Source organism: Fukomys damarensis, unplaced genomic scaffold, assembly GCF_012274545.1.
Source record: "Fukomys damarensis isolate Sample0158 unplaced genomic scaffold, DMR_v1.0_HiC HiC_scaffold_15, whole genome shotgun sequence".
In the NCBI taxonomy this organism is placed as follows: domain Eukaryota; kingdom Metazoa; phylum Chordata; class Mammalia; order Rodentia; family Bathyergidae; genus Fukomys; species Fukomys damarensis.
The window spans coordinates 11937914-11961523 of NW_022900927.1; the positions used below are offsets into that span (position 1 = coordinate 11937914).

The 23610-nt window shown below is 36.5% G+C and overlaps 1 protein-coding gene across 2 annotated transcripts in view; it reads left to right on the top strand.

The window, feature by feature from the left end:
* Positions 1–10132: 10132 nt before the first annotated feature.
* The window catches only part of Yaf2 (YY1 associated factor 2), a 51172-nt gene continuing 37694 nt past the window's right edge, over positions 10133–23610 (top strand). Inside the window, exons 1-3 of one of the 2 annotated variants that reach the window (XR_002025942.1) lie at positions 10133–11957; positions 18396–18528; positions 18620–18721. The gene's annotated coding sequence lies outside the window, so the exon portion shown is untranslated. The remainder of the gene's footprint in view (positions 11958–18395; positions 18529–18619; positions 18722–23610) is intronic. The other variant, XR_002025943.1, reaches the window with a different exon arrangement.

The following is a 23610-nucleotide window of genomic DNA, read 5'->3' on the forward strand; positions in this document are numbered from 1 at the left end:
ATATTTAATGCCTTAAAAGTTCTTTCAGGGCTGGGGATTTGGCTCAGTGGTTCAGTGGCCTGCCTTGCAAGCGCAAGGACCTGAGCTCAATCCCAGTACCAAAAAAAAAAAAAAAAAAAAAAAAGTTCTTTCAGGAAAGAGGATAGGGACAGCAGGGGGAGGTGAGGAAGGGAAAGGAAGGTAGGAGAGTGAATGCACCGAAAGCATTTTCTATTGCATGTGTAGAAGGGCTGGGAATTTAGCTCAGTGGTTCTGCTGCCTGCCTTGCAAGCCCAAGGACATGAGTTCAATCCCCAGTACCAAAAAAAGAAAACAAAAGAAACCACCTGCATGTGTGGAAGAGCAGCAGTTTGTGTTCATTCATAATTTTAAAAATTGAATTTAAAAATGTTATCTCAGTAACTTTTTGGGAAGTAATTTTAAAATAGTTACTAAGTTTAAAGAGTTGTCTTGTTCGTTATATTGGCAGTGATCTGTTTCTTGTTTTCCTATAAAAAACCATTGTTGAAAAATTAAATGGTTTAATTTCTATACAACCTTTATACAGTGACTTACATAGATTAACTGATCAATAAATGATGTCCTTTGATGTTAAGCAATGTATTAGAATGATATAATGTTGCAAGGTTAATTTTTAGTTGTTGGTGTTTTCTAGGGTAGGAATTCAGTGAAAGCAATGTCTTTATCCTTCATATAGTGCTTTACTGTGCTCATAATACATTTCTATAGCACCTTGTATTTGCTTATCATACCATCCTAAATGGCTGGTGAGGAAGATGGTCATTTTAGTCACAAGATTATTACTAGAGCTTAGATTAAAACTGAGATCATCTGTTTGTTGATCTTTTCCTCTTTGTTAAAGAAGTTTACAAAATTATACTATTTAGGTGAAATATTTCTTTTTCTCTTTCCTTTAAGGTTACATGTAGGGCCTGCATCTTGATAGACTGGTGTTCTGAGGACCATTAAGTTTTCATTCAAGAACTTAAATGAAACCTTAAGTTTAAAAAAAATATTGTCCTTAAATAATTCTTTTACAGTTTGTACTTTTAGTGTTGTTACAAGACTATGCAGTGTTATGTCTGTGTGACTTTTAAAAATAATGTACATTTAACCAAATATTTGTTGAGCATCTATAATGTTTATTGGATTTCATGACTACTAAATATTCTGGTTACATGAGCTGCAATTTATAATCATCTGCTATATTTATGTTTTGTTTGTTTGTTTGTTTTATTTTGTTTTTAGTTTTTTGAGACAGAGTCTTGCTGTTTAGCTCAGGCTGGCCTTGAACTACTGGCAGTCCTGCCTCAGCCTCCCAAGTCCTAGTATCACAGGCATTTGTCACCACACCCAGCTCTAGCCATCTGCTATAAAATATTTTGTATCTGTTTGGTATATTTATTATGGAAAATTAGAGAATTACTGAGAATTTTAGAGCTAGACAGCCTTTCGAGAGTGTTCTGTCATTTCCTAATTTTTATTAGTTTATGCCTTATAATGGATAAGGCAATCTTTAGAGGGAATATCTCAAGTAATTTATGCTAGGATATTGGTATCATACTTTTAAAATGGGTTGATGTCACTATTGTTTGCAAAACTATTCTTTTTTTTGGGGGGGTTGTTTGTTTTTTGAGACAGGATGGTCTTGCTGTGTAGTTCAGACTGGCCTTGAATTCACTATGTAGTCCAGGCAGGCAGGTCTTGACCTCATGGCAGTCCTCATGCCTCAGCCTCCCAAGTGCTGGGATTACAGGCTTGCGCCATCATGCCTGGCTTCAAGTAATAGTTAAAATCAGATACTAAAAATCTGATTAGAAGTATAAAGTACTTTGAAGAGTCCTGAGCATTAACTTCTATAATAAAACTATAATGTAATAAAAGTTGATGGAAAAATAGGTGAAACCATAAGAACTTTGCCTATTCTGCAAATGCACCTAAAACTTTATCTCTTGAGGAGCAGCCTTCCTCACATCAGATATCATCTATACACTATTGTTACGGGCTGACTTCCCTGTTAACTTCCTAGAAAATTAAAGTATGGTATTGTACAAAAGAACCCTGATCAGCCTACAAAACACCTAAAGATGAAGTGGTTGAACTCATTATGTCTCAAACAATGTAAATTTTATACCATATGTATATATAAAATCAAAGTGTCAATTATACTATTACTGACTCTTCCTATTTCACACAAACTAAAGAGTGATAATATTTACAGGGACTTATGAGAATCACTATATCAAGAAGTCAGGATATTTAGGAAAGTAAATGTCACTATAAAACAAGCAAAGTATGGTGGCACATGCCTGCAGTCCCAGCACTCTTGGAAGGCTGAGGCAGGAGAATTCCAAGTTTGACTCCAGCCTGGGCAATTCAGCGACTTAGCAAGACCCTATCTTAAAAGAAGGGCCAAGGATTTAGCTCAGTGCCCGCCCCCCAAATTAAAGTTTGTTAACATTTGTACTTAAAACATGTTAACATAGGGAAGAAAAGTCATTTTCTTCTTCGTTCACCATCATGTAGCACAGATTTTAACATTTCAGTTCTTATTTATAAGCAGTAGGTTTAATGTTGGAAGTTATCTTGTGTTCAGCACTAGATCTAGGTATTAAGGAAAATTATAAGAAGAACTCCCTGAGATTCCTGGTAGCAAATTTAAATTATATCCCAGAAAGCCAATTAAAAGGGAGTGGACATCCACATATCTGCATCTCACTCTGAGGAGCTGTTGACCTTGAATGAGTCCGTCTTTCCAGCCTGTTTTTTTCACGAGCAGTAGAATATGAAGCAAGAGCCGTCAGTTCCCCAAAACATAAAAGAACCCATCCAGCAGCATGTTATACATTGCCTTTTAATTTGTAATACTAGTTAGACTCTTCCAAACATAGCTGAAAATTCTACCAACAGTGGTGGTGCAAATTAGTGAAAACAAAAAATTGAATTGTTACTCGCGTATTTGTCACATACCAGCTTTCAGGCAAGAATACTACTCAGTGACTGTTTAAGAGATGTTAATTTGGTTATTCAACTGTTTAAAAACCAGAGACCTTAATCCATGGGCGGCCCCTCTGTGGTACTTCTTACAGCTGTCTCTCACAGTTTAGTCAGGTTTATCTTCTGACTTTGATCATGTGTTTCTATTTTTAAAAATTTTAGTGGAACATTTTAAATATGCTTAATGATACCATTCATTATAGGGCATTTGTATCCATACATGCTATATCTTCCAGCTGCATTTCTTCCCATGCCCCTCCCTGCTCTTCAACACTTCTTCCCCTCCATATTTACAAAAGCTTTGTTTTCATTTTTTGCTTCTATTTTATTTTATTTTTCTTCTACTTTTGTCCCTTTCCCATCATGACATGTAACAAACTAGGCTTGTGATTGCTTGAACTTGTGGCTTCCTGCATGGTGACAGTTCCTGGGGTGCTCCTGGGTGCCAAGGAATTGGAAAAGCTGTTTCCACAACCAGGACTGAACTTCACCTTTCTAAGTCTCCAGTTGTGGGCCTTGCACCTTCCTCACTGGATGTAACTTTTATGCCACTCTTGAGTTAGCTGAGGTACCTGAAAGAGGAGATGAAGTTGGTACAGACCATTTGGGATGTCAAGGGCTCTGGGGAACACAGCCTAAGAAACAGTTCCCTTAATAGTTAGGGAGAGAGCACATCTTTCTTTTTGTTTATCTTTTCTCACCCTAAGGCCCAAAGTACCCTTACTAATCATTTGTAACACAACATCCAAACTGTTCTGATTCCTTCTTTTACTGCACTCCATTAGCCTTTCTTCCTTTACTAAAAAATCTTTTAAGTTTTACACTAACCTGAACAAAATAATAGGAATAGGTGGGGAGGATGCTCTCTGAAACAGGTGGGGAGGAAATGCTCTCTGAAACAAATAGTCAAGAACATTTGGAAAATGCTATATCATGCTCTCTTGGAGTTTAATAATTGAAGTTCCTGAGAAGTCTTCCAATAAAAGTTTGTTTTGGCTTATTTATTGGAACACTTCTCAAGCTTACTTGAGAACTTTTTTCATTTTCTAATATAGGACACACTAGAACGTATAGTTCTGTAGACCCTTGCTAACCAGATGTGGTCTACCCAACAGTGTACTAACATTTCCTGGGACCTTAATAGAAATGCACAGTTGCTGGCACTACTAAGGTCTTACTGAAACAGAACTTGGATTTTAATAGACACCTGAGGTCATTTCTGTGCACACTAAAGTTTGAGAGAAACACTGCTGTAGGATTTTCAGAATAAAATACTGAAGTGGGCAGGGCTCTGATGTATTCATTTCACTTGAGTTACTTTTTATTTATTTATGGAGACAGGGTCTCACTATGTAGTTCAGACTGGCCTTGAACTTACTGTGTAGCCCAGGCTGGCCTCAGATTTGGCCAGCCTGGGATTATAGGCGTGTACCACTGTGCCCCACTTTTGAGGGGCTTTTAAAAAGTGCTTTCCCCCCTTTTTTGTGTGACATGCACTGAGGGAGGGTTGCACATATGGATTTGTGTGGTCATATATTTGTGTGCAGGAATGCAGTTGTGGATATTTCTGTTTATCTGTGGGACCTCTTTTCTGTTTGGCAGACACTTCCCTCTCTGATCTTAATGAACTGTCAGGTCCAAAAAATGCTTCCCCTGTTAAACTTCCTCCCTATTATCCCTGCCCCTGATAATCACATACCATCACATATCCCAGCAACCATATACAGTTCGTCCAAGACTGTCTTTGAACAAGTTGCAGGAAAAAAGTGGGTGAAATAAGATGATTTTTGTAGTTAAACTCAACTAACAAGTTTCTTGGGGTAGAAGAGACCTGTCTCTCCCTTAGAAGGGCACAGAGATTGTGAATTGTGTTGCCTGGAGCTCTCTACTTTTATGGAATCATCTCAGTGGCTGCGAGTTAAAGCAAGTGAGTCTCCCTGCTCCTCCACTGCATTTCAACCAAATCATTTAGGATCTTACATATTTTTATTAAGATTTAAAAATTTTAGGTATGGTGTCACATGCTTATAATCCCAACACTTTGGAAGGCTGAGGCAGGAGAACTGAAAGTTTGAGCCTAGCCCAGGTAACTGTAAATTAGAGAGAGAAGCTCTGTCTCAAAATAAGAAATGCAAAAAGGATTAGAGATGTGGTTCTGTGTGGTCAATTCACAGTACCGCAAAAAGAAAAAAAGCATTAAAAATTCTTACTTTATAAGGTGTTTTACAAAATATCTTTGAAATTCACTGCCCTGTTCTACTATTCAAGTTCTTCTTTAACAGGCTAGGTTAATTGTGACTGGACTTCTGAGCCTCACATTTCAAAGGGCAGTGCTAGTAATGAGTTTTTGTTTGGTAAGGTAGAGAGTTGAGCTTGCTTTCTGCAGAAACTCTTTTCCCTCTTTCTCTATGTCTTCAATTTTTCCCATTACTCTTAGTCACTTTTGGTTTTTGTAAAGACCAAGGTTAATAAAGCTTTGAACTACATAATAATTGATTAGGTAAATAATTAGCAGTAGTTTACAAATGAAAGATACATTGAATTTGTAATTTCATCAGATTGTATTTTTTGAGTAACATTTAATAAGATTATTCCACTGTGTGAACATAGTTATCAGATTTTATCAGTATTCCCTGTGGTCTATTATCTATATTGTACCCAGCATTTTTCTGTAACACTCTGATAATTTACATTTTAATTGTAATCTTGCCATCTTCCACTTGTATAGAATTTTATTTTGTATTTATATTTTTAGTGTAAGAAAATGCTAGTTTGCTGGGTGTGATGGTGCACACCTGTAATCCCAGCACTTGGGAGACTGAGGCAGGAGGATTACAGTGAGTTTGAGACCAGCCTGGGCTACATAGTGAGTTCCAGGTCAGTCTCAACTACATAGTGAGACCATCTCAAAAAACCAGCTAACCAAACAAACACACCTAGTTTATTTTTACATCTACATTATTTGTTTTTAATTTTTTGTGTCTATCCAGTATACTAATATAAAGTGAAAAGGCAAAGAAATTCAATTTTTAAGAATTCCCTACAATTGTAAAATAGGTAGGAGGATGGACTCTGGAGCTGTATTCTTTGAGTTTTAATACTGGTTTCACCATTTACTGGCTGTGTAACTGTGAAAGTTGTTCAATTTAGCATCAATTTTTAAAATTTGTAAAATGGACATTATAAGGACACTTCACTCAGAATTGTTTTAAATGAGATAATCTTTGTAAGTACTTAACAGTGCGTGGCATAGAGTAAGTTCTCAAAAAATGTTAGCTAGAGCAATCAAATTCAGAAATGGCTGTTAAGAAAAAGGAAAAGAGAGCTGGGGATTTAGCTCATTGGTTCCACCACTGCCTCGCAAGCACAAGGACCTGAGTTCGATCCCCAGTACCAAATAAAAGAGTTTAAACAGGGCAGGTTTATACCTGAGAGGGACTTCTCTGACACCAGAGACCAGACCAGCTGCTCGAGTACAGGCTCTGGGATCTTTTGTAGGGTCATGGGAGAGGGGAATTCAGTAAGAGGGGGTTGTGGCTATTTGCCAAGAGCAAGGCTTGAGAAAGCACAAGTGGGAATGGTTGCCCAAGGTCACAGCTTGGGAAGGTTCAGGGAGTAGTGGTTGCCATCAGTAGCAGGTCTGATAGTGTTAGGAGTCTCCAGGTACAGCTGTGCCGGGAGGGGATGGTTTAGAGGGGTCTCTGATCAGGATGGCAGCAGTCTGATTCCTTCAGTAACATAACAATAAATATTCATATAGGGATATATCTGTTCCTATTGTAAAATATTTGGGCTTTTGTGGCATACTTGACTAAACCAGAACATGAGTGATTTCTACTAGAAATAACATTTTCCCCAGATTGTTTCTCGGATACATATATCAACTCATCCCTCTTCTTCCTGTGTATGCAAGCACAGGCTGGGTGTGAGTGCATTTGTGTTTCTTAGTATGCTGGTGTGGACTGTCACAAATGTTTGGGCCATAGCATTAAATTTGTTTGTTTGTTTGTTTGTTTGGTATTGGAAATCGAACTCAGGACCTTGTGCTTTTGAGGCAGGTGGCAGCACCACTGAGCTAAATCCCCAGCCCCATAGCATTAAATTTTAACATCTAGGAAGTACTCTGGCAGTACATTAGTGGTAAGCGTATATATAGACTTAAGAGTTGAAAAGTTAAAAGTATCTTTTTTGTTGTTTTTACAATTTGCTATGATGATGGTGAGGGTGTCTCTTGAGGTTGGGTGTCTCTTCAAGGTCAGACCATTTGTATTGTATTTTTCAGGCCACTGTGCCCTCTTCTATGTACTATGCTGACTCTTCTGTCTTTCTGAGTCTTTCAGTCTCTTGCTTTTTTATGATTGCAGGGGCATTATCTCTATCAAGAAGTATTCACTTGTCCCAAGGCCCTTTCAGCATTCTATATACAAAAAAAGCATTCTATACAAAAAGCAATGATTGCATTTACATAGTGAATTAAAAATATATTGGCTTTGGGCCGGGGAGTTAGCTCAGTGGTGTTGCTGCCTGCCTTGCAAGTGCAAGGTCCTGAGTTCGATCCCCGGTACCGGAAAAAAAAATACTGGCTTGCTTCTCTCTCTCTCTCCTTGTACTGGTATCTCCCTGAGGGCAGTACTCTTGGTCTGAGAATCACATTTCAGTTTAAATCCTCACTTTACCCATGTAGCTTTTTGGTGATGATTAAATGTGAGAGTGATATAGTGAAGTTAGCATAACTCTTAGATAATGATGATTGTAATAATATTAAAAAAATTCTCAGTGCTTGTTGCATGTCTTGTATAAGTATTGATATTGCAAAAGCCTTATCATTTAGCTGATTCTGCTGTTGCTTTGAATTGTTTTCCACTTCTTGTTTTCTATGGAAAACATTTCATAATTCTGCAGATGAGATATATTTAATTGTGCCCATTTTACTGGATAAAGGAATTTACATTAATTACTAAACCTGTGTGTTCAACTTCTTCAGCCATTCTTAAAATGAATGCAGTGCATGATTGGAATCATGGCTAAGAGAATTTTTTCTGTTTTAGGCCATCATATTTGTTGGATAGCAACTATGCAGGCAGAGAAGCCATTGCAGTAGTTTAGGTGAGAGACAGTAGTGACTTGAACAAGAGTAATGCCAGTGTTTTAGGGTTTAGGAAGATAAGTAAAATTATGTTAACTTTGTTGCTCAAGAAGAGTGCTATGATTATTTAGTAATTTCTTTAAGCCTGTGCTTCTAAAGGTTGTTCCTTAGATTAGTTATAAAATGTAACAGGGTTAATTTTTTTTTAAATCCAAAATCTTGATGTCAGGAATTTTTTAACTGGCAAGTAAATGTACGGTAACTTTGAAAACTCTTGGAAAAGCGCGTAGTAAATTTCAAGGGAGCATGTTTGGTTTGAAGAAACTCTTCTGTCTTTTCTTTTTGGGAGGGGTAGCCTGCCAAATTGTAGCCCTCTTTATTGATCAGCTAACCAAGCAGATCATAGCATGTTGTATAAACTTTCTGATAAATAAAATCCTATCATTTCATATTTCTTGGAATGCTGAATTTGATGTGATTTATGATAGTTTTATCAATGCTGAGTACCAGTTGTTTTGTACACAGAAAATGTAAGAGAGCAACTCAAACTGAAAATCACTGAGTGGCTTGTGAATTTTGAGAATATTTAAATCCTTAAATAATTATTGGAAGGCTGTTACAGGACAAATGCCAGGCTAGGTGATGGAGTTATAAAAGAGAATGTGACACATCCTTATCCTCAAGAATTTTAAGTTCCAAACAAAGGTTGCAGGTAAAATAATTGCACGTGGTGATAACAAGAGGAATTATTTGAAATAGGTGGGCAGAAGAGGCTTCTCACAGGGCGATCTCATTTAACTGAAAACCAAAAGAGAATAGGAAGTGTTAATGAGCAGGTTCTAGTTAACAGCAGGTTTAAAGCCCCCCCATACTTTGATTTTTTTTTTTGAAGACAGGGTCTCACTATGTAGTTCAGGCTGGCCTTGAACTCACTATGTAACCTAGGCTGGCCCTTAATTTGTGGTGATCCTCCTGCCTCAGCCTCTGTGAGTACAGGCCTGTGTTACCACACCAAGCAAGTCCTTTTTCATAAGCACAAGTTTGTTTTACATTGAGGAAAGACTAGTGTGTGGCGAGACAGAGGTAGGCAGGAAACAACAGGTGAAGCTAGAGAAAGTAATCAGACTACCAGATCACAATTTAGTTGTTCTGTATGTGATATGACATTTAGATTTTGTTAGAACTAGAATGAGAAACTTGAATGTGTTTAAGTGTGAAAGTGCTGGAGAATCGGTAGGCGGAATGGAAGAGTGGAAATAGACTATTCCCCTGGTTAGATGAAAGATAATGGGTTATTAGTATTTTGAGATTAATTCAAACAGAATAGATTTGTACTTTACTTATTAATATGTTGATTCATGGTTCCATGAAGAAGGTGATTAATGAACATCTGTATTAGCTTTTCATCTCTGGGACACAATCCCAATACTTAAAGGAAGAGAGGTACATATATTTGGCTTGCAGTTTCAGTGGATTTAGTCCATGGTTAGCTGGATCCAAGGCAAAAACGAAATGATAGAAGGGCTAGTGGAGAAAAGCTGCTCATGTATGGCAGCCAGGAGGCAGAGAAGAGAAAGGAGGAGCTGGGTACAATAATACATACTTCCAGGACACTGAGGTAGAGAAAGCTATAGGCAAAGAACTAAAAATCTAAATGCTTAATATGTTTGAAAAGATAAAAGAAGAAATATGTAACAATGCAGAAGATGTTTAATGAGCTCAAAGAGGATGTAATTAAATAGATAAAACAGGGCTGGGGATTTAGCTCAGCGGTTTGGTGGCCTGCCTTGCAAGCGCAAAGACCCGAGTTCAATCCCTGCTACCAAAAAATAAAAAAAAATAAATAGATAAAACAATTTTACCAATAAAATGTTCAACAAGTTTAAGGAAGAAACAAACTGTAAAGTATTATTAAATTAAACAAGACATACATGACCACTTCTGCAAAGAATTAGAAAGTATGAGCCGGGTGTGGTGGCACACTCCAGAAATCCCAGCACTCAGGAGGCTGAGACAAGGAGGATTGCTGTGAGTTCAAGACCAACCTGAGCTACATAGCGAGTTCCAGTTCAGTCTCAAAAAACCGGGAAAAAAAAAAAAAAAGAATTAGAAAGTATGTAAAGGAAAGCAAGCACAGGTAGATGATATGAAAAATTTGATGAGTAGCAAACTTGACCAGTGTGAGAAAGTTGTGAGAAATAGATGACAGAGTAGTGGGGTGTAAGTAGATCTTCTTAATCTCGGTGGTACCCTAAAAATGACAAACCACCATGCCAGTTGAATCCAAGAACTGCTAGATAACTCAAAACCAACCTCAGAATTAATAGGAATAAGTGAAAATTTAAAAAATGCCTCAAAAAATTTAGGGAGAACATAGCAGAAAGTTTTCCAAATCTTATAAAATAATTTAGTGTTCAAGCATAAGAGGCATATATGTCCCCAAATAGCCATAACTAGAAAAGAGCCTCTCCATGACACATCATAATCACATATCCAGAAATTCAAGCAGAGAGTACTAAAAACTGTTAGAGTAAAAGGAGAAATGACATGGAAAGGTGAGCCCATTTGAATAACTGTGAATTACTCAGCATAAACTTTAAAAGCCAAGAGCATTTGTAGTGAAGTTTATCCAGCCCTAATAGGAAACAGTTGTTAACCCAGACCAGTGAGGATGAATCTTTTAGAGCTTTCAATAATAAAAACAGCCCACTGCAGTATGAGTGCCATAGGTTCACCACGCAGGACCTAGACTTTTATGTCCTGCAAAACTAATGTTTGAAATTGACAGAGAAGTAGACTTTCCACAACAAGGAAAGCCTAAAGAAATACATGACCACTAAACCAGTATTGCAGTAAATCCTCAAGGGAGCCCCAGAAGGCCACCTGCACTAAGGAACCCAAAGCAAAGTATACATCTAACTGGGGAAAGTAGTTAAATAAAAGGAAAATAATCGGCCCTGGAAAAATAATGAAATGACAGGACTTAAAAAAATTTTATAATAATGACTCTCAATATCAGTGTTTTCAACTTCTCAATCAAAAGACATAGATGGGAGATTGGTTAAAAAGACCAAAATGCAACCAAATAATTGAAATAACTCTGTGTACTGTCAGATCATAGCAAATGAAACTAGAAATCAACAGTAAAGGAAGCCACAGAAACCTCAAAAACACATGGCGATAAAATAATATTACTGAGTAGTCAGTGAATCACAGAACTCAGAAGTTCCTGGAGTCAAATGATAAGCAAAGCACACTAAAATTTATGGCACACAATGAAAGACGATTATAGCTGTAAAATGCACATATAAAAAGAATAAAATGATCCAAATAAATAACCCAATGATGCATCTCATGGTCCTAGAAAGACAAGAACACTCCAAATCTGAAACTAATACAAGGAAAGAAATTACAGATAGGAACAGAAATTAATGAAATTGAGATTAAAAAAACAATACAAAGGATCATTGAGTCAAAGAATTGATTTAAAGGTATCAGTTCTCATAAGGAATGTATTTACTGTGTAATGAAAACATATTACTAATAAAAAATAGGGAAAAAATAATACATCCAGATTACACCCATACCCCTTAGACCAGACCCCACCTCTGAACACAAGAGCTTTGGAGGACGTTTTGGGAGAAGGGCAATTTAGATCTAAGCCATAGCAACACCCATTGAACACTTTGAAAAGTGGCATTTCAGTACTTATGGCTTTATATGTTTTTTTTTGTTTTGCTTTTTAATACTGCAGATTGAATCCAGGATGTGGTGCATGCCAACCAACTCTTCTACCAGAGTTACAAAGCCAGCCCTGTGTGCACTTTTAAGTGATGGTGGAATTGATTAAAGCTGGATGATTAACATGAGCGTGGTGAGATGTAATAAAGGGATAGCTATTTAAAAGTTTATTCATTGGAAATAAAAAGGAATTAACTTTCCTTTTAGAGGAAAGAAAATGAGACAGCCACTTTTCAGTTGTCATAGTAACTCATTGTTGAGTTTACTCTATTGATATTTATCACGTTAGAAATTTTTGTTTCATAAGATCACTTTTACACAGAAAATATGCAGTTATATTTTAGGAATGATCAATAAGAATTGAGCTGGACGTGGTGGCTCACGCCTGTAATCCCAGCACTTGGGAGGCTGAGGCAGGAGGATCACTGTGAGTTCGAGACCAACCTGGGCTACATAGTGAGTCCCAGGTCAGTCTCAACTACGTAGTGAGACCCTGTCTCAAAAACAAAAACAAAAACACCAAGAATTGATATGCAAACTAATGCAAAGCTTCCAAAGATGGTCAGATTAATTTTAATATAATTATATTGTCTTCTCTCATAAGGCTGTAGTCACAGCATTACGTAGAGCTACAGTCATCTCAGGGCTCAACGAGGGAAGATCCATCTCAAGCTCATTAATGTGGTTATCATTAGGCCTTCATCCACCTGCTTCCAAGTTACAGTACTCACATGGCTTTGGCAGATTTGCCAGGTCTGGCTGTAGGCCAGACACTTCAGCTTCTTGCCATGTGGGCTTCCCTAATACGGCCACTCTGAAAATGGCAGCTTGCTTACCCCAGAGCAAAATATCAGAAAGACAGTAAGGTAGATGGAAACCACTGTCTTTTAACTGCTTTTAGAAGTGACTTCCCATTACTTCTGTCGAATTCTTTTCCTGAGAAATGAGTCACTAAATTTATCACATTAGGAGATTATTATATAGGAACTCCTATACAGGCTGCTTGTCACACTTTAATATTTAAAACTTTTGGTTATTTCAGGATTCTTTCTTAAAGCCAGAAGCTTATGAGCAAAACCCCAAATATAAAATAGATAAACAGGGAGTTGTTCTGGCTAGAGCAGGTGTTCTGGAGAACTAGATCTTACCTACCTAGCATCCTTTACTTTCAGCTTTTCACAACAGCTTTTGATATCAGTGTCTCAGCTATCAAATATCAGCCAAGAACATGGATTATGTATACTTTCTTAAAATATCATTTTAGAATTTGTCAGCAGTTACATTTCTAAGATTCTGGGACTTTATTTGGGGGTACTGGGGATTGAACTCAGGCCCTTGCGCTTGCCAGGCAGGGGCTGTGCTATTGAGCTACATCCCTGGCCCTGAAGTTCTAAGATTGTGTAAGAGTCAAACATTGGAACATGGGAAATAGTTTGTGGCAGTGTTCTGGCAACTTTTAAAGTGAGGAGCATTCTGTATTAAAGTAAATCTAATATAATGGCTTATTTTGTGGTAATAGCAGATATAATTTATATAATAGTGTGAGAATTATACTTAGTAACTACTTAATTATACTTAGTAACTACTGTCTGAAATGCTGTTAACTATTTTGAAATCATATGTATTTACTAAAAATCATAAATCTAAGCCAAGCTTGTTGGAGCACCCTTATAAGGCTGAACCCAGTGTGGGCAAGTTAGTGATTTAGTGAGACACTGTTTCAAAAAAATAAAAGTAAAATGGGACTGGAAAGGAAACTGAATACAAGGCCCTGGGTTTAATCTCCAGTATTGTACTTGAAAAAAAAAAGTATGAGTGTGTAGTAGTATTATAGTTCAAATTTTTTTTTCTTTTTTTGGTACCGGGGATTGAATTTGGGCCCTTGTGCTTGTGAGGCAGGCGGTGGAACCACTGACCCAAATCCCTGGCCCTACAGTTCAATTTTAATGTTAATGGGTTCTTGTGGCTCTTTGTGCTGCTGTAAACTAGTTCCTAACATCATTAAAATAAATGATTTATTTTTTATCCTACAATAAGAATATAGTTTGAATATAATAATAATATAAACAAGAAATCTGAATGAAGTCTACACTTTATTTTTTTATTGTTTATTGGTATTTTTTAGGTATACTGTACAGTTACATTCATAATTGGGATCTTATACCTTTACATGACAGGTCTTGGTTCTCATTTTTCCCCATTCCCCTGCCCTCCCTTCACCCCCTCCAACCTCCCCTATTTACAAAGACTTTGTTTCCATTTTTTCCTTTTCTCATATTTTTTCTTTTCCCTTCTTTCCTTTTCCCTACCCTTCCCACTTCCCCTAAACCTTTAATCCTTTCCTTCCTATTTCACATTATCATTTATATGATTTGGATCTTATTTACACTTTTATTTTTTCACACCAGAGAAACTATTCAGTATTTACATGTGTGTCTTATAAGTCTAGACTTCAATTAGTGTTCTTCTAACTCTTAGGCCACATTCCACTAAAGATGTACAATCATTTGTGAATAATACTGTTTCTGTGTGGTTATGTTAACAGTTTGATATATGTCTAAATTCTAGGCATTATTTCTAAATGCCTTGCATCAAGTCATTTACAACTTCTCTGAAACAGGTTCCATTGTTACCCTGTTTTTATAGATGAATGTAGTTTTGCTATTGTGATTTTAGATTAATTTGAGTAAATCAGGAAATAGCACTGTTTTTGTTTATGGGTCACTATAGGAAGAAGTAGTATAATAAGTTGAGGGAAAGGAAAATTTTTATGAGGAAATGAGATAGAATTTATAATTTGTTTATCCTGAGGGAAATTTGTCTTAAGAGAACACAGGACTAAATAGGAATATAAGGCATAATAAACTCAATACATTTAAGTCAAATATATAAAACAAAGCAAAGAAGCAATCTCATAATTTCTTCCCTTTTTTTTTCGGTGCTGGGGATCGAACTTGAGACCTGCACTTGTGAGGCAGGTGGCAGAACCACTGAGCTAAATCTCTGGCACTTTGTAATTTCTTTTCGTAACTAATGTGCCCTCTAGAGCTTTTCCTCTATGGATGATGGTGGGAGGGATGGTCTAGATTGGAAAAAATCAGATTATGCAAGAATCTATATGCAAACTATCTGATGAATGAAAAAGTTAAAAAGACAATTGCTGTAAAAAATATTATTCAATAGTAAGTTTATAATTTTTTAACCTTATTTTAGTTGAGGTTTAATACAGTTGTCTCTGTGTATATATTAATTCATATGTATACTAATTTACACATTAACCGTCAATAGTATCACTTGAATATATGCAGATATATGTGTAATATTAGTTTCATAATAACTGACAACCTTTGGACCAACTATATAATAGTAAAAGTTTGTTATACTGTTAACAGAATTCCAAATCAAGGATTTACATGAAGAAAAAAATTCTGTAGCAGTAATACCTGAGAAGTTTAAATCTTCTTTCTTTTTTCTCATTGGAGAAGTTTAAATCTTAATTGAAAATCAGAAATAGTGTGCCTGAATTCATCACAAACAATTGTAATGTCCAGGGCAGGAAAACTGGGTACTACATTCCGATCTGAAGTTGTTTTTTTTTAAATTTAATTTAATTTAAATTTTTTTTATTGAGACAGGGTCTCAATGTGTTGTTGAGACTGACCTGGAACTCACTATGTAGCCCAGGCTGGTCTTGAACTCACAGTGATCCTCCTGCCTCACCCTCCCAAGTGCTGGGATTGTAGGTGTGTGTTACCATGCCTGGCTTAAATTGTTTTTTTTTTTTTTTAATAAGTTTAGGTTGATTTTATGGAGTAGCTTTTCATTAGTGAAATGTTTGATTTGGGTTTTGATTGCTAAGGATTGCCTTGTGTTGATGAACATGATAATTATTAATGTTCATTCAGGCTATTTTGGAATAGACTGTGCTGCTCTTGGAATTTTTTTCTAATTTATTCGATAAAATCCGTCTTAGTTGAATTTATGGAATGATAACAAAATGTGGCTGTCAGTGTCAGTCTCTTAGTTGTCCTTTGGTTACTTTAAAGTATTCCTGAGATGTTTTAGTTCTCTTAAATTAAATTACTTTTCTGATGTATTTGATTCTGTTTTAAGTTCATAACACTCAAATGTAACAGTGATTACATTTGCTATAAAAATGGAAAATTATCATTTAATATCTATCATTTATTTCTTGTTTTGTTTTGTCTTTTGGTACTAGGGATCAAACTCGGGTCCTTGCGTTTGTGAGGCAGGAGGCGGCACCACTGAGCTAAATCCCCAGCCCTGTCATTTATTTCTTTATCCTACCTGATACCATTAGGGAAAAATATATGAGTTGCTGCTTCTATTTCTATAGTGGTCTCTTCCTTCTTCTCATCCCTCTCTTCCCCATCCACTGCCCTTTCTGACTCCCACATACCTCTGTCCCTTGGAGAGTACTGGCCTTCCTTCTTCCTGAGTCTCTGGTTGCACATTAAGGGACATCATGCAGTTCAGTATGAAAAGGAAGTTTTCTCTGTATTTTACAGTCCCCTATACTCCCTCCAGTGAAACCTCTATGGTCCATCTCCCACCCCCGATTCCAACTCTGATCCCTGGATGGCTATGTTTCTTTTAAGGTCGGGGGAATAATCTAGAAGATCCCTGTTACTGAGGCTACTCATGTGTCCAGGTGGAGTTTCTCAGTGCCACCACTTTTTCTGTCAGTATGTTTTTTGCTTTTTATAGTGCCCTCTATGATCAGTCCACCTTTTGGAAGTTCACTGTGAAGTGCTAGTGACTCAGGTCTACCTGGCCCTGGAGCAAGGCCTTGGAGGCCTGTGGAAAGTGGACCTGGCTCTTGGAGCTGCAGAGGGGGACACGAAGCCCAGCATGGGATGGAACGCAGTCTTTGTCTTTTTATAGCAACTTACTCTTGCCATGAATCCTTTCTGAGGGCCATGCCCCCAGTGACCTTAATGACCTTCCGCTGAAGTTTCTGCCATGCCGAGGACTAAGTTTCCATTGAACCCTTGAGGGATGGTGGTAGGACATTCAGACCACATCAGACCACAGTAGTGGACTACCCTTGTGTGAGTCACTTAAAGATGACTATAGTTATATTATACTTTAAGGCTCAGATTTATAGAAAAGCAGATATTAATATATCTAATGCAGTTTATATCTTAAAATTGGAATGTAGAGAAAATGATGATAAATGTGCTCTCAGCCTTTACTAAATACAAATATTACCTTATAACAAGATTGAAATGTAAATTTTTTCTTAAAATTACATTTTTAATTTTTTTGTGTGAAATAATTTTATAAACCATTTTTAAATTGTTTACTCCTTTTTTTCCCCCCTTTTCCCCAAGGCAGTTCAGGCTGGCCTTAAACTCACTGTGTAGCATATAGACTGGCCTTAAACTTGAAATGATCCTCTTGCCTCAGCCTCCCAAGTGCTGGGATTACAGGTGTGTGACACCATGCCTGGCTTTTCCTATTATTCTGTTTTTCCTCCAGTACTGGGAATCAACCTATTTACTTTTTTACTTCCTTCCTTCCTTCCTTTCTTCCTTCCTTCCTTCCTTCCTTCCTTCCTTCCTTTCTTTCTTTTTCTTTCTTTCTTTCTTTCTTTGTACTGGGAATCCAACTTAGGGCCTCTTGCTTGCCAGCAGGTGTTGCACCACTGAGCTACATCCCCAGCCCTTGACCTATTTATTCTTAAAGGAAAAGTTGTACACATTTTCTTTGTGTGTGAAAGAATCATGAATAAATGAAGAATCATGAAAACACAAATTTTTTAACAATAGTATATATTTGATAGCTTAAGATGAAGTTCTGAGCTGTCTAGGAGGTACTATTATAGGTATTAATTAATGTTTGAAGTCATTACTGTGACACATTGACATAACTATGATAAATATATATTAAGTTAAAGTTATATCTTCATATAAAGTTGAAGATATGAAAATTCAAGAGGAAAGTTTTTTCCTCTTGATTAGAAATTTTTCTTTAAATGGCGGGTCCATTTTTAGGTGAGAATCTTAAAAATTTTTTAAACATGTATTTCTTTCCTTTGTACAAGTATTTAAGTTATACTCAGCATTATTTATCAGTGGCTGGCATACTTTTATGTGTATGCATGGTTGTTTTGCTAATAGGTAGAAATAGTTGTTTTAAAGACTTATTTGATGATAAATGGGAATTGTTTTCTTTTAATCTGAAGTCTAGTCACTCACTGGGGTGAATGCTAAAATTGAGCAAACAAAAGCTAGTTAAATAGCAGATTTCAGTAAACTGTTGTACTAACATGGAATCTGGTGATTCAGTGAAATGGAATAGTTTGATAGTTGGTATTTTTGTTTTATGTTAAAATAGAACTGCCATTGTGATAGACATTTAAAGATGAAACCATTCAAATCTTTTTCTTTTTGTGCTTCTGATAATGACAAGTTTCTCTTGACACTACAGTTAGCAAACTGTTTCTGTATTTACTTTTGTGTATGCATACATCTGTAAATTTGCAGCCTTTTCCCTTTACTTCTACATGTACTAATAATAAAATGAAATAACCTTCTTATTCTGATAGAGAAGAAAAAACTGGATCACTTACCAGTAACTGGAGTTCTCCTATTGGGTAATCTCCACAGATCCACATTCTTTGAAGTTATTGTGAATGCCTCGAGGACCAAGGAACCGTTGAAATTTCCAATGTCAGGAAGGTAAGCAAGTGCACTGAAGCATGTCTCTAGCTTCTTCCAAACCCCTCCCCACCACGTTCTCACCTGTGCGTCTGTACTGCATGCCCCTCAGTTCCTGTGGAGGCCCATCAGGAAGATTCTCCTGCTGGACAGAAGGGCAAGAGATCTGTGGATCTGTGAGGGAAAAGACCCAATAGGAGAACTCAAGTTACTGGTAAGTAATCTAGTTTTCACAAACTTGAGAGTTTTTTCTCAAATTTCTTCTCTTTAGGAACAGTTTGTTTACTAGAAAGAAAGGAAGTTATTTGGAATATCCTTTTGTGGATTAAAAAATTATTGTATGGATGATATAACAAACTATTAATATATGTACAAATAAAACTATGACTAATTTAAAAATGTATGATTTATATAACTGTTTCTAAAATATGTTTATTAGCTTTTGGTAAAAAGTGTAATAGTTTTAAAGCAATGTAGAAAAACTATGTTGAATTCTTTTATAAATTTATATGTCATGTTGCTTTTATTGAAGTACGTGTACTGTAAAATTTATGCACATATCAAAGTTGGTTAAATTCTGGCATGGTAACATCGAGTAGTAAGAATAATTTTATATTAATTGGCTAGCTCTATGTGTGTGTGTGTGTGTTGCGGGATGAAACCCAGTGCCTTGTGCACACTGAGTGAGCTCTACTACTGACTGAGTTGCATCCCCCATTAGATTAACACTTGTTAATGACATAGTTTTCAGGGTACCTTTTAACTACATTGAAGGTCTGTTTGAAAACTAGTTGTGGATATGTTGAAATTATACTTACCACTTTCTTTTTCATAATGAAAGGTTTTATTGATTTGAAGTGTGGCAGAATTGGTTCAGTTTGAGCTCTCTGATCCTGCAGATAATTTATTGCGTTGACAAGCACATGATAGAAATAAACCTTTTTTCCCATTTCTCTTTAATTCTGCATTATTGCAAGACAGTTGTTCTAAAAGTGCTTTTCAATATTTTTTTCTGTTATGTAAATACATAATGATTGCATCTCTTGTGGGGAGTGGTACATGTTCAAGACACATCTTAATTCTTTTTTCATCCCCTCCCACCACCATCTCTTTGTCCCTTTCTCTTTTGCAAAAGGTCTATCTCCCTACTTGCTTTTATCTTTCATTTTGCTCTTTGTTTATATTTTAGATTTCTCATGTAAGAGAAACCATGTGGAATTTAAGCTTGTGTGTCTGATTATTTCACTTGACATTATGGTGTCAGGGAGCATTCATCTTCCTACAGATGACTCAAGTTTATTCTTCTTTACAGCAGAGTAAATTCCATTGTATGTAAATATGCTTTATCTGTGATGGGCATACAAGCTACTTTGAAGATTTGGCTTTTTTTTTTTTTTTTGGTACCAGGGATCGAATTTGGGCCCTTGCGCTTGCGAGGCAGGTGCTGGAACCACTGAGCTACATCCCCAGCTCAAGGTTTAGCTGTTATGAATTGTGCTGGTATAAACACAGATATGCGTGTGTAATTTTGTAATTTGATGTCTTTAATTCTTTCAGGAAGGTATCTAGAAGGGGAGTAGCTAGGTCAAATGTAATTTCTAGTTTTACTTTTTTGAGGAGTCTCCTTACTGACTTCCATAGTGGTTGTATTTGTTTACATTCCCATCAACAATATAGAAGGGTTCCTTTTCCCCCTACAGCCTTTCCAGTGTTTATTGTTTGTTTTCTTGATGATGGCCATTCTTTCTGGAATAAGATGATATTTCATTATTGTTTTAATTTACTTTTTGGGGGGGCAGTACTAGGGATTGAACTCAGGACCAGGCAGGTGCAGCGCCACTGAGCTACATCCCCAGCCCATTTACATCTCTTTAATGGTCAGGGATGTTGAAAATATTTTCATGTATTAGTGGCCATTTGTAGTTACTCTATTAAATGTCTGCTCATTTCACTTGCCCGTTTTTTGATTGGGTCTTGTAATGGCTTGTGTTTAGATGTTTCCCCAAAGCCTCATGCTTTTTCAGAGGGTGAATCTAGAGTGTGTGACTGATTCATGGTAAGACTAGGCCTGATAGCACTAAGAATAAGGGTGTGAGTGCTAGCTGCCCTAAGTAGTCTGCCCTAAGATAAAAGGGGCACAAAGACACTGTCAGGGTCCCTTGTTGCATTTGCTACCTTGTGGGCACCATGAACTGTTTCTCCTCTGCAACTCCCTTCTGCCAGGTGCCACCCTGTCTTGGAGCTAGCTGATTATGGACTGAAACCAGTACAAATTGTGAGCTAAATAAACCTTTCTTGCTCTAACTTTGAGTGTGGGATATTTTGTCTCAGCAGTGAGAGAAAATTAACTGAGATGGGTCTTCCATTTTGGGGGATCTAATTTTTTAAAAGTTATTTAGTTATAGTAGCTGTTAGTCTTCTGAAGAGTAGTTGACAAAATTTTTTCTCATGCTGTAGGTTGTCTGTTTGCTATCTTGGTTGTTTTTTGGTACTAGGGATCAAACTTCGGTCCTTGCGCTTGAAAGGCAGGCAGCAGAGCCACTGAGCTAAATCCCTAAAAGCTTTTTAATTTAATATGATCCCATTTGTTGATTCTTGATGTTACTTTTGTATAATTGGGGTTCTGTTCAGAAAGTCTTTGCCTACACCTGTATCTTCTGTAGTTCTACCTATTTATCTTCCAGCAGATTGTTTCTCTTTTAACATTTTAGATCTTTGATCCACTCTGAGTTTAGTTTAGAACATGTAAAAGATACAGGTCTAGTCTGCATATGGAAAGCCAGTTTTCCCAGAACTTTTTTTTTTTTTTGGTACCGGAGATTGAACTCAGGTCCTGTGCTTGCAAGACAGTCGCCAGAACCACTGAGCTAAATCCCTGGCGCTGGCACTATTTATTAAAGAGGCTGTCTTTTCTCCAGGTTTATGTTTTTGGTCTCTAAGAGGGCTTTTTTTTTTTTTTTTAGCACATAGAGCCTATAGTGATTTTGTACTATGGCTGTTGTATAAAATTTTTCATAGCACATAATAAATAGTATCCTTAGCTTTTTTTTTTTTTACTGTAGATTAATCCTAAATATTTCTGTGGTTATAGTTATCTGTATGACATAGTTTAGCCATTAAATATTAGCTTTAGGTTGTATTGCTATTTTCTTTTTTTAATATATCAAACTACTGAAGATTAATTGTGTCCTCATTGAGAGCAAGGATAGGATTTTGTTTTGTTTTAAAACAGTCTTTTTATGTAGCCTCAAATTTTTAACCTTCTTGCCTCAGCCTTCTAAGTGTTGAGATTACAGGGGTGTGTCACCATGTCCTACAAAGATAAGATTTTATAATTTTTTTGTATTCAGTTCCCATTATCAGTGACTAAGATTAAATCATACTGAAATAAATAGGACTCACATGGGTAAATACCAAATAGTTTCTATGGTGTGAAAAAACTCAAAATGTAAATAAGGTTCAAATTGTATAAATGATAATGTGAAATTGGAAGAAAAGGGCTAAAGGAGTAGGGGAAGTGAGAAGGGAAGGGTAAGGAAAGAAGGGAAAAGAAAAAATATGAGAAAAGGGAAAAAATGGAAACAAGGTCTTTGTAAATAGGGAAATGGGGAGGGGGTGAAGGGAGAGAGCATGGGTATGGGGAAAAAATAAGAATCAAGATCTGTCATGTAAAGGTACAAGAGCACAATGATGAGTGTAACTGTACTGTATACCTAAAAAGTACCAATAAATAAAGAAAAAAATCATACTCACTGAAAAATAAATTTTCCAATGCAGATTGATGCATATACTTACAAATTTTTTGTGGATAAAAGAGGTTTATTTGCCTTATCAGTATTATATGTGCTTTTTCCCCCCTGTAGAACAATATTTTTCCTTTAAAAAAATACGAGATTTTATTAATTCTATTTGGTATAATAACTTCTGTGGCACATAAAAAGAGCATAGAGTTTTGACAGTGTTCATTAGAATAGCTTCACTTTAGGATTGCTATATAGTGTTAAGAACAAACTGGAAATTCAGTATATGATAATTGATTTTGTGATTTAAATGTTGTCTTAGAAGATTACTGTTTAAATTTCAGAGATGCTTGTTTTTAAGAATTCCTAACAAAGGATTAAATGAAACCTGATATTAAGATAATTGAAAGATGTTCTATGAGAGAATTTCTCTTCTAAATAATTATCATAGAAACAATGCAGTCTAAGATAAATAACATTTAGTCAAATGACCCAACAATGAGGTTTGAATCTGTGACTGTGCGGCTGTGTATGATTCTCCTAAGTCTCATAGTTGGGCGTGATAATGACATTATGGTTTTACTGACAGTGCCATATTTGAAAATACATGCTGATAGTGAAGTATCTTGGTAGGTTTAGAAAAAAAATCATGTGTAGCTGAACATGGTGGCACATGCCTGTAGTCCCAGCTCTCCAGAGACAGTCAGGAGAATTGCACTGAGTTTGAGGCCAGCCTGGGATAGTGAGTTCAAGGCCAACCTGAACTACATAGCAAGACCACGTCTCAAAAATACAAAGCAAAATCATCAAATAAAAAGGAAAAAGATGTGTGGATGTTTGGGTGTGGCATATGTGCATGTGGTGGGGGTGACAGAGAGGGCAAGAAAGCAAATGTAAATGTTAACAACTTTGAATCCAGGTTGAAAGGTATGTAAGTATTCATTTTACTTTCAACTTTTCTGTGGCTTTGAAATTTTAAAAAGTTGAATAAGTTTTTTTGTTTTTTGGTTTTTTTGGGGGGTTTTTTGAGACAGGGTCTCACTATGTCGTTGAGACTGACCTGGAACTCACAGCGGTCCTCCTGCCTCGCCTCCCCGGGTGCTGGGATTACAAACGTGAGCCACCACGCCTGGCCAGAGAAAGTATTTTTAAAAGAGCTTTATTGTGCTTCAGCTTTTGTGATTCTGAAATGGGAGTGATAGAACTATTCCTTCCATGCCCCAGATGCAGGTAAACACAATAGGATAACATCTGCAAAAGAGCAGCCAGGAGAAAGCTTAAGAGGCGGAGATGGTTTTTGTTTTATTCTGTCTTTATTAAAGAAGAGCTTTATGGTGGAGACTTTTCTAAGCACATTCTATCT